We start from the raw sequence: 14,324 nt of genomic DNA, 5'->3' as shown, positions 1-14,324 counted from the left end.
AAACCCTTATGCAGTCGAAGCAAAGGAGAAGACCACACTACAAAAGACTGTCCAAGTCCAACTCCTGTAAAAGCTATCTCAAATACCCAATAGAATACCCAAGAACTTGCCTTCAATTTGGTGGAACTAGAAGTTGCCATAATAATGCGTGCTAGGAAAAAGGAGAACCTGTAGTTCCAAAAGGGAACATTCCCTTTGCCAGAATGATGAAGTTCAACCTTCCCAATGATGAGAAACCGAAGAGTGTAGAGCATAACACTGTAGTACAAAGCACTACAGTACCACAGAGAGCTACAGAGACAGTTGCAGAGGTCTAAGAGATAAAGGGTGCTGAAGTACCTCTTGAAGTAGAAGAGGTGCAGATGTTGTCACTCTAGGGAGAAAAAGGAAAGATAAAAGTGGGTGTTGTCCCATTTCCTAGCCGATTGGAAGCCTGTGGATCCTATCAAAGAATACGACTTGGTCAAAGACCTAGACACCTTCAAATCAAATTTGACAGTTGTTGCTGATGTTGTCTCCTAGTTGCCGAAAGAAATTCAAAAGCATACTAATAAGAAGAAGAGGCCTAAGATTACTCCTTCCATAGCAACCAAGTCTAACAAAGCCCTAGAGCCTATGAAAGAAGTGGATGTGGCTAATGCCTTCTTGGATCTTAGTACCCCAGAGATTGGTGTGTGGATTGAAGGATGTTTTCTAGTAGACACATTGATTGTTGATGGAGGTTCATTAATGAATATAATGATGGATGTGACAATGAATGATGTAGGCTTGCAAGGAATGCAGCCCACATAGTGGCTTATCAGATTTGCAGACCAACGTAGAATCAAGCCTTTGGACATTCTCTCGTATGTGAAAACAACCCTCGCAAGAAGAGACTATTGGCTGACCTATCTGATGGTCAAACCAAATTCCTATGGGACCTCATATCCTCCATTGCTAGGAAGACCGTGGCTTTTTGAAGAAAGGGAACATATAGATTGGTTCAAAGGAATCCTAACCCTAGGCAAAGAACCCAACAAAGTGGTGTTGAAGTTGTATGGATCGCAAAAAGATATGGATCCACTTCCATTGAATTCCAATGAAGTAACAAATGGCACATTATTAGGAGACAAAGAAGCTGTCAAATAGATCTTTCCCAAGAAAACAAAGGCACGGTCCTTGACTTTGGGTACTGTAAGCCATCTCCTGAAGGAAGCCAAGTCTTTATCAATGGGTGAATACCTCTGTCTTGAACCCAAATTGACTTCTGAAGTCACCTCTGACATCGAGATAGAAGCATGTATGTATTGCTCTCCTTGTTACATGGCTGTAATAGAGACAAAACTAATGACAAAAATAGAAGCAAAGACAGACGTAGAAGTAGAGGCAGGAGATACAACAAATAATCTTTTCTTCTCTTATACAAAGCTCTTCCAGAGGCCCGAACAGAATCTGAAGAGGATGAAAATGACAATGAAGAAGAAGATTACGAAAACGAGCTAGAAGAGTCTATCCTACTCGTAGAAGGCACAGAAGAGGAAGGAGTTTCAGAACCCTCAAAAGCAAAAGATCCCATGCTATTAGACAGAATGACTAAAATACCATTTGGGCTGGCTAATGAGTCATGTTATATGCAAAACCTCCATAAGAAATAGATTAAGAAGAATAAGCATTCCTTCAATAGTGGCTCTTGTCACCCCAATCCACCCTTCTCAAGAGAGAATGATGACGATGCATTGTGCGAACAACCACCAATCCAACAGCCCAAACAGAACTCGAAAGGTTCCTGTTATGTAACGTTTCTTGGATGCATCTTTAAAAGATGAATCTTCGAGTCAAGAGATAAATAATCCTCCTATAAGATCCAAAAGAGCTCTAATACCCTTTTAGCTTCCCAAGGAGCGAGCTAAGTCTCCATTGACAGAGGACATCGGTTCTAGTGAAGCATCAGAAGAGGAAGCTACTCCCTTGAACAAGTCGGATCCATACCTGGAAGCAATCCATGGGACCTTCATCCATGAAGTGGAAGGTAAAAAGTAATTAATGTTGGATGCTAATGGTATTGAACATCACCTGAAGGTGGATATCAATCTTCTAGAAGAAGAACTATTAGTTTTGCATGACCTATTGAAGGAGATCTTGGACGTATTTGCATGGTCGTATAAAGATTTGATGGTATTGATCCTATAGTATGTCAGCACCACATCGACCTAGAGATTGACGTCAAGCCTGTGAGACAAAGACAGAGGTTAATAAATCCAAATTACTCTACCCTAGTGAACGCTAAATTGTTGAAGCTCATTGAAATGGAGTTTATCTATCCAGTGACCAATAGTGAATGGGTTTCACCCATCGTGATAGTATCTAAGAAGAATGGAAATCTACGAATATGTGTGGACTTCCGAAAGATGAACTCAAAGACTAAAGAGGATCATTTCCATATCCCTTTCATAGACCAACTGTTGGACACAATGGCAGGCCATGAACTTTATTCCCTCTTGGATGGATTCAATGGATACAATCAAGTCCAAATCGCAGAAGAAGATCAATCCAAAAAAACCTTCACAACAGAATGGGGAACCTATGCTTATAGAGTGATGCCGTTTGGGCTCTGTAATACTCTTACTACCTTCCACATCGAGTGATGATGGCAGCATTCCAAAACCATTTGCATGACTTCATTGAGGTGTACCTAGATGACTTCTGTGTCTACAACCTAATTTGCGAGCATTGGGGACACCTAGAGTAGTGCTTTGATAGATATCAAGAATATGGGGTGTCTCTCAACCCCAACAAATGTATATTCGGAGTTCTTCTGGGCCACATTGTCTTTGCACAAGGGATAGCAACGGATCTTACAAAGATTGAGAAGATTGCAACCTTAACAGTGCCAACTAACCTCAAACAATTGAGGGGATTCCTTGGCCATGTGGGCTACTATAGAAGATTCATTGGACACTTTGTGACAAAGGCAACCCCCTTGCATAAGTTCTTGAGGAAAGATGCACAGTTCACGTGGACCACTGATTGATGAGTTGTTCAATACCCTAGAATAGTGCCTGATTGAAGAACCCATATGTTGGGGATAAAGACACCTCCGCCTAGCCGCCCGTGTATTATTATATTGACGATACACGTACGCCTGCACATTGTAGGTGACGGGCGCCCGTCACCATCAGTTTATTCTTTACTCTTTTAGTGATAGATGAATAAAGGGAAGGCAATTCACACATTGTGACTGTTGGAGTTCCCACATTGCGAGTCTCTCTCTCTCTCTTGCTCTTGCTCTCCCGCCATAGCTCTCTCGTGCAAGCTTCGATCCTTCTCACCTTTCAACTGGTATCAGAGCATGGTTGCTTGAGCATTCGAGCTTGGTCCATGACTCCTTCAGCATTCATTGAATCCCTACACCATTGGTGCATTCTCCCGTCAACCATATCCGACTCCTTTGAGCTTTGATCACTCCTTGGCTTCCAGAGCACCTACTCGATTCATTTGGGCACCCTCAAGGCATTCCTTCAGAGGTATTGAAGCTTTCTTTTGAGTGTTTATTTAGTTTGTAGGGTACAATAGGAAGGGGCAGTCATAGCTCCAACCATTGGAGCTCCCCCATTTCATAACTTGCCTCCTGCTGCATGATTAGGCTTGACAAGGCTTTGTGTAGGCCTTGAGACCCCCTTCCACCCCATTAATGCCATGTGGACCAGCAACATACCTAGCAATATCAACCTTGCTTGCACCAGCTTGAAGACTTGCAAAAATTCATTTTTTACTTCAGTCCTCCCTTGGCACTCATTGGTAGCTTGAAAACACTTCATTTGGAACTTGAGAACGCCCCCTTGATGCTCGACGTTGGTGATTTATCATTAGCTTTGATTTGTGGACTGATTGACCTCAGTTCAGGACTATTTTTCATAGTTCAAAAGTAGCCATAAACAATGTTACATCAGTACTTTATGTTTATGCTTGGATAGCATTGGCTATTTGATGCCCGAATGCCTATGGTTGATGTCAGATGTTTGAGGAATGTATGCCTATTGATTTGCCATCATTTTGGGCTGATCTTGAGCTGAAAAATACTTAGTTTTATGTAATGAATTTATGCTGAAAACTTTAGGGCTGAAGTGGTTTTGTCAAAGGTTTCTTATACCTATTGCAATCAGGTTATGTCTTGGAAGCTTTACATGATGTATTGATGCTTTGGGGTCGACAAAGAGCTTGACATTGTTCCCAGATGTATTGTTGAGATTGAGTTCCACCTTGATTAGCATTTTGGATCTCTGTTTGGATGTATTTTGGCATGTCTTTGCTTGACCGCCTTTGACATGCTTGATGCTTATGTCACCTACACACGCTAGTTACATTGTTTGGACTTGAATGCTATTGGAGTTTCGTTTGGGCTTGCCTTTGGATACTCTGGAGCTTATTTTTTGGTCTTGCTTTGGATCGTCAGAGATTGATTGGGATTGTCTTCATGACATTGGATGCTATCATTGGATCCTTGACCGCTCATATGCTTTGAATGCCTTCTTGATGTATGACATTGGACATTTTGTCAACTCGTGCTCTTACATGCCTTGTTTGAGCTTGGATGCTTGATTGTTATGGCTTTTTTTGTGCTAGTGGGAGAGTCTATGTACATTGTCATTCAACAGACATTGAGCACGCGTTTTGGATACTTGAGATTGGGATCTTCTTGTGGATGATGTATGGTTGATATGCCTTGGTTTGTGTAGATGTACTTGGGCTGATTTGACTTTGTACTCATTGAGCAAACATCGCAGGTCTTGGCAATGGTATGTACATTTTGCCTTGTTAATTGGGGGGTATACTGACTTTATTGACAGACTTTGTTCGACATGCTTGGGTGTTGACTCATGTTAGTTTGACTGTTACATGCTCGATGCCCACTTGATGCTGGTTTTGCACTGACAGTTAGCGGACGTTGACTTAGAGTATTGTTTTTTGCCTATTGTCAGCTCTCATTGTACACTGCTACAAATTATTACAACAATCATATATCTCTGGACTGTGATGCATTTTTCATGCTGAATCATCCTATTTTGATGTACTTTTGATGGTACTTGGTGGGTAGCATCATTAAATACTCATTTCTTGCCATTTTGCCTTGGTTTTTTGTGGTTTTTTTGTCATTTTCTACAGTTTACAGCAAGCAGTTTTGAACTAATTGCACTATTTCAACTTGCAGTAAGGTATCTTCTTCCACTGACAGTGCTATCTTCAACATCACTAAGCTTAATGGTACGAATTATGCGTATTGGAAGAGTCAAGTTTGGTAGATATTGGTGCAAAAATCAAAGATAAATCCACTAAGGTTGAGTGGAGAGCAATCTGAAACTATGACTAATGACAAATGGATGGAGCTTGAGAGATTTTCTTTCACTGAATAGGTGCATTACAATGTGGTTCATGAAGCACAGAGTGCTTGGCAGCTTTGGGATAAGATCAAGAACCTCTATGACAAGCAAAGTCCTACAAGTCAAATGTATTGGTGACTGAAACAGCTTATGGATCTCCACATGAAAGAGAATGTGACCATGTTAGCTCATTTGAGCCAGTTTCATGCTATTCTTAATAACTTGGTTTTGTAGGGCATTGATTTCAAAGAGGATGTCACTCTGTTGTTCTTGCTTGGAACTCTTAATGAGTCTTGGGATGTATTCCGCACTGCCTTATGTGCTTTTGCCACTATTCTAAAGCTATCTGATGTTGAGAGCTCTCTTCTATAGGAAGAGATAAACTAGAAGAATTTGGATGCCTCTCATTTGTCTCGTGCTTTGACAGTTAGAGGCCAACATGAAGGAAATGCAAAGAATGACCATGGTAATTGTCGTGGACGGGATTCACAGAAATATCGGTCCAAGTCGCGTGGCAAGTCGCATAGAAAGTCTTGTGGGAGAAATGCAAATCTAACTTGTCATCATTGTGGGAAGAAAGGCCATAGTGTCATGAATTGCGTAATGAAAGGCACAAAGACAAGGGGAAAGAGAAAGTGCAAGAAAAGTCTCTTGATCACAGCATTGTACTTGCTAAGTCAAGTGTTAAATTTAAAGAGATCAATGTTATGCAACCCGAGGAATAGTGATGGGGATTATATCTTTGGAGCAGCTTCATCCTAGTGCTTCGCAGATGATAGAGATACACTCTATGTATGCACAGTGTTGGCTCTTGGACTCAGGTGCATCCTTTCATGTGACACCTTGCCGAGAGTGGTTCCATTCATACCGTTCTATTTCAAGTTTTGTGTGCTTGGGTGATGACATGTCTCTTGAGATTGTCAGCATTGGTGATGTTAGGCTACAATTTCCTTCTAGCAGTTGTTTTGTTATGCACGATGTACATCATGTACCTGCATTGACACACAGTCTCATGTCTGCTGGTGAATAGCTTGATGACACAGGATATCATGTATCTTTTGGAGACTCTACATGGAAGATTACTCGTGGCAGGCTTGTGCTTGCGAGAGGTGCCAAGGCTGCCAGCCTCTACCCCTTAGTTATTTTTGGATCTACAATTGATTATGCTTTGTCTGTGGGGTAAAGATGTATCTCTTTGGCATGCACATTTGGGGCACATGTTTGTTAAGGAAATGAAAATGCTTTCTAGTTTGCAGTACTTACCACCCCTTGACTATTCTCATTTTGATTTTTGTGATCATTATCTTTATGGCAGGTAGACTAGGTCTACGCACAAGAAGTCCGGTATGTCACGCATGAGTGAGCCCTTGGCTTTGGCTCATTCTGATGTCTGTGGGCCCATACCCTGTCAGTCTATGGGTGGTGCGAAGTATTTTATTACTTTCATAGATGATTTTTCACGTAAAGTATGGGCTTATCCCATAAAGCAAAAGTCCGATGTATTAGCAGTTTTTCAAAGATGGCTTGCTTTGGTAGAAAACCAGTCTAGGCATAGGCTGAAATGCCTAAGGATAGAAAATGGGGGTAAGTATGTCTCAAGTGCTTTTGAGCAGTTATGTGATGAGAGGGGTATCAGGCATCAATTGATCGCCCCCTGCACCCCTCCCCAGAATGGTAGGGCTGAGTTGATGAATAGGACCATCTAGGAGAGGGTTCGCAGTATGCTTAGCCATGCACGCCTACCCCAACACTTTTGGGCTAAGGTAGTTACGACTATCATACATATCATTAATAGATCGCCCTATAGTGCCATTGATTTCTAGGTTGCAAAGAGGACATATGGACAGGAAAGCCTCCCTCTTATGTGCATTTATGTGTCTTAGGATGTGAGGCATTTTGCCATGTGTCAGAGGACAAGCGTAACAAGCTGGATCCTAAGAGTATTAAATGCATATTCCTTGGCTATGGAGATGCAAGAGAGATGGGTTATTGTCTATGGGATCCGCATGCGCAGAAAGTCATCCGCAGCCATGATGTAGTCTTCCATGAAGAGAAGTTGCATAGGCAGCGTGAGAAGGTAGTGGAGATACCCAGGGTTGTATTGCAAGAGGAGCCACGAGCTCCCTTACAACCAGCTAGACAGCTTGTAGCAGCAACAGGTACTCATGGCTAGGGTGTTGGATAGAATGCTGAGCAGGCAACAGAGCTTGCAATGCAGCGTTCTATTAGAGATAGATGTCCCCTCAACAGATTTCAGCCCTCGATGCACTATGTCTTGGTTATAGATGCAGGAGATCCTTTCACTTATGATGAGGCTATACACAGGGGTGACAGTCACTCCTGGGAGAGGGCTATGCATTCTAAGATAGACTCCTTCCATAAGAATGAGACTTGGGATTTGATTTCCTTGCCTAGTGGCAAGAAGGGGTGTACAAGTTGAAGAGTACCCTTAGACACCCCAAGCCAGCTTATAAGGCAAGACTTGTTGGTAAGGGTTTTAAACAAAAGCATGGAGTTGACTTTGATGAAGTTTTTTCTCCTGGGGTTAAGATCACCACCGTTCACTTGGTTTTGGCCTTAGTCGCGCAGCTTGACTTGGACTTGCATCAAATGGATGTCAAGACTGCATTTTTACATGGGGATTTGCATGATGACATTTACATGGAGCAGCCTAAGGGCTTTGCAAATCCTGGCAATGAAGCAAGCACCTAGGAAATGGTACCATAAATTCGATGCTTTTATATAGTCAGAGGGCTATAGCGGATCTGTGCTTGTACACGAAGAAAGCCCATGATGGATCTTTGCTTATTTTGGTACTCTGTGTGGATGACATGCTATTAGCAGGGAAAGCTCGTTATGAGCTAGAAGCTCTTAAGCAGCTCAAGAAGAGCTTTGAGAAGAAGGACCTGGGATAGGCCTCTCACATACTTGGTATGCGCATTAGACACGACATGCATCAGGGACTTCTCTACTTGTCACAGAGGGAGTACATTCATAAAGTCCTTGAGCACTTGTGCATGCAAGACGTGAAGCTTATTGATTGTCCATTGCCTTCTTATGTGAAGGTATCATAGGCCGATTTTCCGCATATAGATGAGCAGAGGGCCGAGATGGCCAATATTCCCTATGCATCCGCAGTGGGCAGTCTTATGTATGCCATGATAGCCACTCGTCCAAATATTGCCTTTGCAGTTGGTGTTGCGGCACGTTGTCGTGCCACTATGTGGACACGGTGTGAAAAATTCTAGAATGCATCATCATCCGACTTTCTTATTGATCAAGAGAGTCAATGTGATCTAAGTCATTAGTACTAGTATGACTGGCATGAATGGTCCAAAAATACTAGATTTTTGGATAATTTTAGCCTATTTTTTATATTATTTATTGTAAAAAATCCAAAAAAGTTAGAAAAGCTTCTAGATTAGGATGGCATGCAAAAAGAAAGTTGTTTTTTCAGTCAGTTATGAGATTTTTCACAAAAAAGTCAGATTGACGAAATCGCGCATTGCGATTGTTGTTAAGGGGCTGAAAATTGCACTTTGAACTAGAAAAAGAAGAAGAAGTGATATGGGAGATCCCTGAGCATGTGTCCTAGAGTTTTACCCCCCTTACGAAGCCAACAGAGCCATCAGATTTGGGTTCCGAGTAGCAGAGAAGGAGCTATTATTTTGATATACGTTTTTAGTCTACGAAGGAGCTCCATGAGATCTAATGCCTCGAGAGTGCTTCTGAGTAGTGCCAAACAAAGGATTTTAGGTTATGTCAATAGATATTGATTTGATTCATTGTGCTTTGTCATTATTGTGTTTACATCTTATCTATTCTTTTTTTCACTTCCATCTCCTATCTCTACTTCCTTCTACCTTTGATCCCCGGTGGATTCGACCTTTCGATAAAAACCCCTCCGACAATGCTATATGGCTACACCTGGCAAGAAGCATTGGGATGACATGAAGGGTATCATGAGGTACTTGAAGGGCACTCCAGATATGTGCATATGCTATGGCAACCAGGATATAGGAGTCATGGGGTACACTAACTCTGATTATGTAGGACATGCAGATAGTAGGAAGTCCACTTCTGTGGCTATGTATTCACCTATGTTGGAGGTGCTATCTCTTGGATGTCCAAGGTGCAAAAGTGTATGGATCTTTCCACCACTGAGGCCGAATATGTTGCAACCATTGAGGCTTGCAAGGAGGCCATATGGTTAGGCAGTTTGGTTCATGATGTGTGTATTGATGCTATCCCTACATTCCATTCGGATTCTATGAGTGCTATTCAGGTAGCTAAGAAACCGGTTTTCCATGTGAAGACGAAACACATTGAGGTGAGGTATCACTTCATATGTGGGGTCGTTGAGGAAAAGTCTATTGACCTTGTCAAGATCTTGACTGACCAGAATCCTGCAAATTTGCTCACCAAAGCCTCTATACGGAGCACTTTGCCTTCCTCAGGAGATTGATGGGCATGGGATCAGATGATGTATATTCCTCATCTTGTTGTACATGTGTATATGTTGTAGTGTCTTTTATTTTTCTTATTTTTTCACTCCTCACTGGGGCAGATTCGCCTTTAAGTGGGAGGTTGTTGCATGTAAAGGCGCCTAGGCCTAGCCACTCGTGTATTACTACACTGACAGTACCCGCACCTACACACTGCAGGCGGTGGGTGCCCGTCACACTATCACTTTATTATTTATTCTTTTACTGACAGATGAATAAAGGGAAGGCTGGTCACACATTGTGGGTCTGTCTCTCTCTTGCTCTTGCTTTCCTGCCATAGATCTCCTGTGCAAGCTTCGATCCTTCTCACCTTTTACCATCTTGCAACCTCCTTATCAGATGAAGGAGTTCCATGTACATACTAATGCATTAGTTGAAGGCTTGGGTGTAGTCCTATGCCAAAAGGGCCCCTCAAAGTTAAATCAACCTATCTATTATGCAAGCCGAAAAGTGACCAATAGATAAAGGACCTATATAGTGACAAATCTTGAGTGTTTGGCAATGGTGTTTGCCTTGGAGAAATTCCAATACTACCTATAGTCGACGCACTTCAAGTTCTATGTGGATCATGAGGCATTGTCCTTCTTGATGAACAAGGCCGATGTGAAGGAAAGAATGATGAAATGGCTCCTTTTGTTTCAAGAGTTCGACTTTGAAGTGGTTACCAAACACGATCACTTCGATGTCCTAGCTGACCATTTATCACGGATCCCTTAGAGTGAGGATGAGGAGTGAGAAGAAGAAGCTTCTATTGGAATCAGCCCCCTACACCTTGTTAGGTGGCGCTCTGTACAAGAAAGGCAAGGATAAAGTACTATACAGATGTGTTATAGGAGATGAGATTGGGATCGTTCTAAAAGCATGTCATGATGAGCCCTATGGAGGACACTTCGCATGAAAAGCGATAGCCAAAAAGGCCTTTCTCACAGGATATTGGTGGCCAACCCTCCATAAGGATGCCTGTGACTATTGTAAATGTTGTGATCCTTGTCAACAAATGGGAAAGCCTACCAAATTCAGTGCCATGCCACTGCAGTCCATCCTTCCCCTAAAGCTGTTCAAGAAATGGGGAATCAACTTCGTGGGCCCCCATTGATCCGCCAACCAAAAGGAAGCAAAATAGATACATCTCGATCTGTACAAACTATGTGATGATCCACCCATTGCTCCTTGGTAGTTTTAACCTCTTGGCACAAGTCTCTAGACATGGAATGGTCATTGTATCTCTTTTTGCACTGTAGTAAAGTGATGGTGCTTTGCTTTTCCTAGTTTTATTACCCTATCAAGGCCTTTTTTGCTTGCTTGGTGTTGGTTTTTACCTCATGGTTTTGCAACCCATAAATTGCAATAAAAGCCCAATCTAAGATTGCAAACCCTCATCACCATTATCTGAAGGGAGAGATATGAACCATGCCTCGCTTACATTTGTTAAGGCAGTTTGAGTAGGGGGATGGATGTATGGGTGGCCTCAATAATGGTTTTTTTACAAGACTTATGCCCATAGCCATGGCTACTTCACAAGACATGCCCATATAGTATCTTGGGTGTATTTAAAATAATGCACTAAGAGACCACTACATATCTAAGTGGATCTAACTAGAGGAGTGGAAGTACTACCCCCTCTTGAGCATCAAGCACTAGTTCAAATCTACACGTCATATCTAGCCTGATGGAGCTACAATCAAGGTTGGCTTCAATTGAAACGCCTCAAGGTAAACCTACAACAATTGAGGCAAATCTGCTAAGTTACCCTCTTTGATCCATTTGCATCCAATAGTGCATAGTTTTTAAATTTCACCACAGAATGATAAGAAAATTTACCTTTAACCTTCATTTTCTTATGTGCCAAAAACTTCATTTTCTTATTTGCATCCAATATTGCATAGTGTTTAAATTTCACCACTAAATGATAGGAAACTTTACCTTTAACCTTCATTTTCTTATGTGCCAAAAACTATTCAAGCATGAGGATCTCATCCGATTCCTCAACTCTTGATTGAACCTCATCAATAGCATCCACAAACACATCCCATGAAACGGTCTCAATAAACTCACACGGAATGCATTGTGAATCTTTCAATGATCATGAATCTTCCAATGATCAAGAAGCCTCAACCTATAAGCCACCTCACTAATCTTCTAATGTACTTGAAAAGGACCATAATAATGCATGCTTAACTTAGGGAACATACTTTCCTTGCCTTTGATATTCCTTAATTGTGAGATTGTCATAAACCAGTAGATGCAAATACGGAGATACAAGAGGTACAACTCTTGCATTTCCATTGGCCACACCCATGCTTGGGTTATTATGACTAGGCCCTAAACTTTGCATTCCATAGAGCCCTACAAGACCCTCCATGTGACCATACAAATGTGATTGCAAACCTAGTTGCATCTCAATATTTCCATACATGCCATGTTGCATTCCTAGTTTCCACCATAAAAATCATTATCGTGTAATTGCTACAAACCAAGCTGTAAACTAGAAACATAAGTTCATTGCATACTAAGACCACCTGATTCATTGCATCCATGGCTTGGACCACTGAACCAACCCCAAAATAACAGAGATGTGGTTGCATAGATGGTTGCCCAAATGCACAATGAAAATTATTACCTTGTGTTGCATGCATATTAGCCTTTGCCCATGTACGGACTATTGAATTGGAACCCTATGCATGTTGGGTTGTTACCCATTATATGGCATAGGTTGAGGCTACTACCCATGTGTTCTTCTAGCATATTTGTAATGCAAATGCCTCTTCTTTTCTTTGACTTTTGAGGTCCAAGCATTACATTAGAAAATTTTGGGTGTTGAGCAACCTACGCCAATGTATTCACTGCATTCAACAATTGCACTTGAAGCATTGCATTTGTGTCATCTTCCTTCGATGACTCAAAAGTTGTACTAGAAGGAGATACATTCATTTGTGTAGTATCAATTGTATTAGTATGCTGCTATTCAACACCTCCTCAATTGAACCTGCAATATGCAATGACTGCTCCTTAGTAGGAGGATATTGAGTTTTCATTGATTGCATCTAGTTCCATGTGAGACATCTTTGCTAAATTACAAGACAAAAATTTTGTGTGCACCTTGAGACAACTAGAGCTCACCTCCTTAGGAAAGATGGTGATGTCCCAGCAAACAAAACCATGAAATAGATTGTAAATCTAATCTATAGGGCACTTAACATAAACTTATTGCACACACACTATTCAATTTAGCAAAGAAAACAAATGACACAAAGAACTTGAGAGCTAGAGTGCTTTGCACAATACATAACAACATATTCGCCCTCAAGGTGAGCAATCCTTACTATATTTTTTAAATATTGAAGATGATACTTGATACGAATCATTTTTGGCCTACCCATGTGATCAACAAGATTGACCAACACTCTTTTTGTTGATTATTCCTCATGTGCCTAGCTCTTTAATGGACTAGATTTTTTCTAACTACTATGTCCTCACTTGCTCTCGCCAATCTTGAGCAACGAGCTTTGAATCTATCTCCATTACACACCTAAGAACGCATCCATGGTATCCCATCAATATCACATTGCAATCAATGAGGAAAATGCATGAATCTTAGTCCCAAATAGATGTGGTTCATCGAATGAGGCCTCAACCCTGATTGTCCAACAATCTAACCATGTACCTTTAACACACTATCAAATTGAAGTTATTTAGACACGTAAACCTATTTTCCATAAACTCTAATATCTGATATGCATTTGCCTTTAGATTAATTTAATGCTTTCAATGGTTAGAAAATCAGACCTACATGTCTATATATATTTTTCTTGATGTTTGCTCTGACGATTTGTCGACTCAAAACAAGGGGAAATTTAGGAGTTTTGGTTGGAACATCTTCAACAAGCACCCAAAATGACTAATTTTTGTAAACCCTAGCCATTGGTCTATAGCCAATAGAACAAAGGTTAGGTCTTTTGAAGTTTTGAAAGATTGTCTAGTTAAAGTTGGAAATGTCTAATTTTTGTGAGCTTCATTGTAATGAGGTGAGTGCATTACAAGATCTTGCTAAGCAAGCTCAAGATGCAAAATGATGGAGTCACTAAGGACTAGGTAACGGCTTAATGTTCTTTTGAAATTGAAGGGAAGCTATCCACATTAAGATGAACTCCTAGAAGACCTCCCCAATCAATTTAAAAGTCATCTTTGCAATGTTTAGGGGAGACTAATGAAGCATGCCTAATATGAACCTCTCACCAAATGTATTCTGCATCCAAAGGGCAAGTGTGATTAGATGCATATCCTTGCAACCATCAACTTGCATTTCTTGAATCATGAGAATGATTACAAGAGAGTGAACGAATAAGCTAGTGATCGTGGAAAGAAGGCAACTATGAACAAAGTATCAAACGAAGCCATATCCTCAGTAACCCTCTGTATGGAGGCAACCAATAGTAAGAAAGGAGGCCAACTAGCATGAAAT

Source organism: Lygodium microphyllum, chromosome 26, assembly GCF_053477565.2.
Source record: "Lygodium microphyllum isolate KBCC chromosome 26, Lygodium_microphyllum_v1.1.10, whole genome shotgun sequence".
In the NCBI taxonomy this organism is placed as follows: domain Eukaryota; kingdom Viridiplantae; phylum Streptophyta; class Polypodiopsida; order Schizaeales; family Lygodiaceae; genus Lygodium; species Lygodium microphyllum.
Note: the sequence above shows the minus strand (reverse complement) of the source record.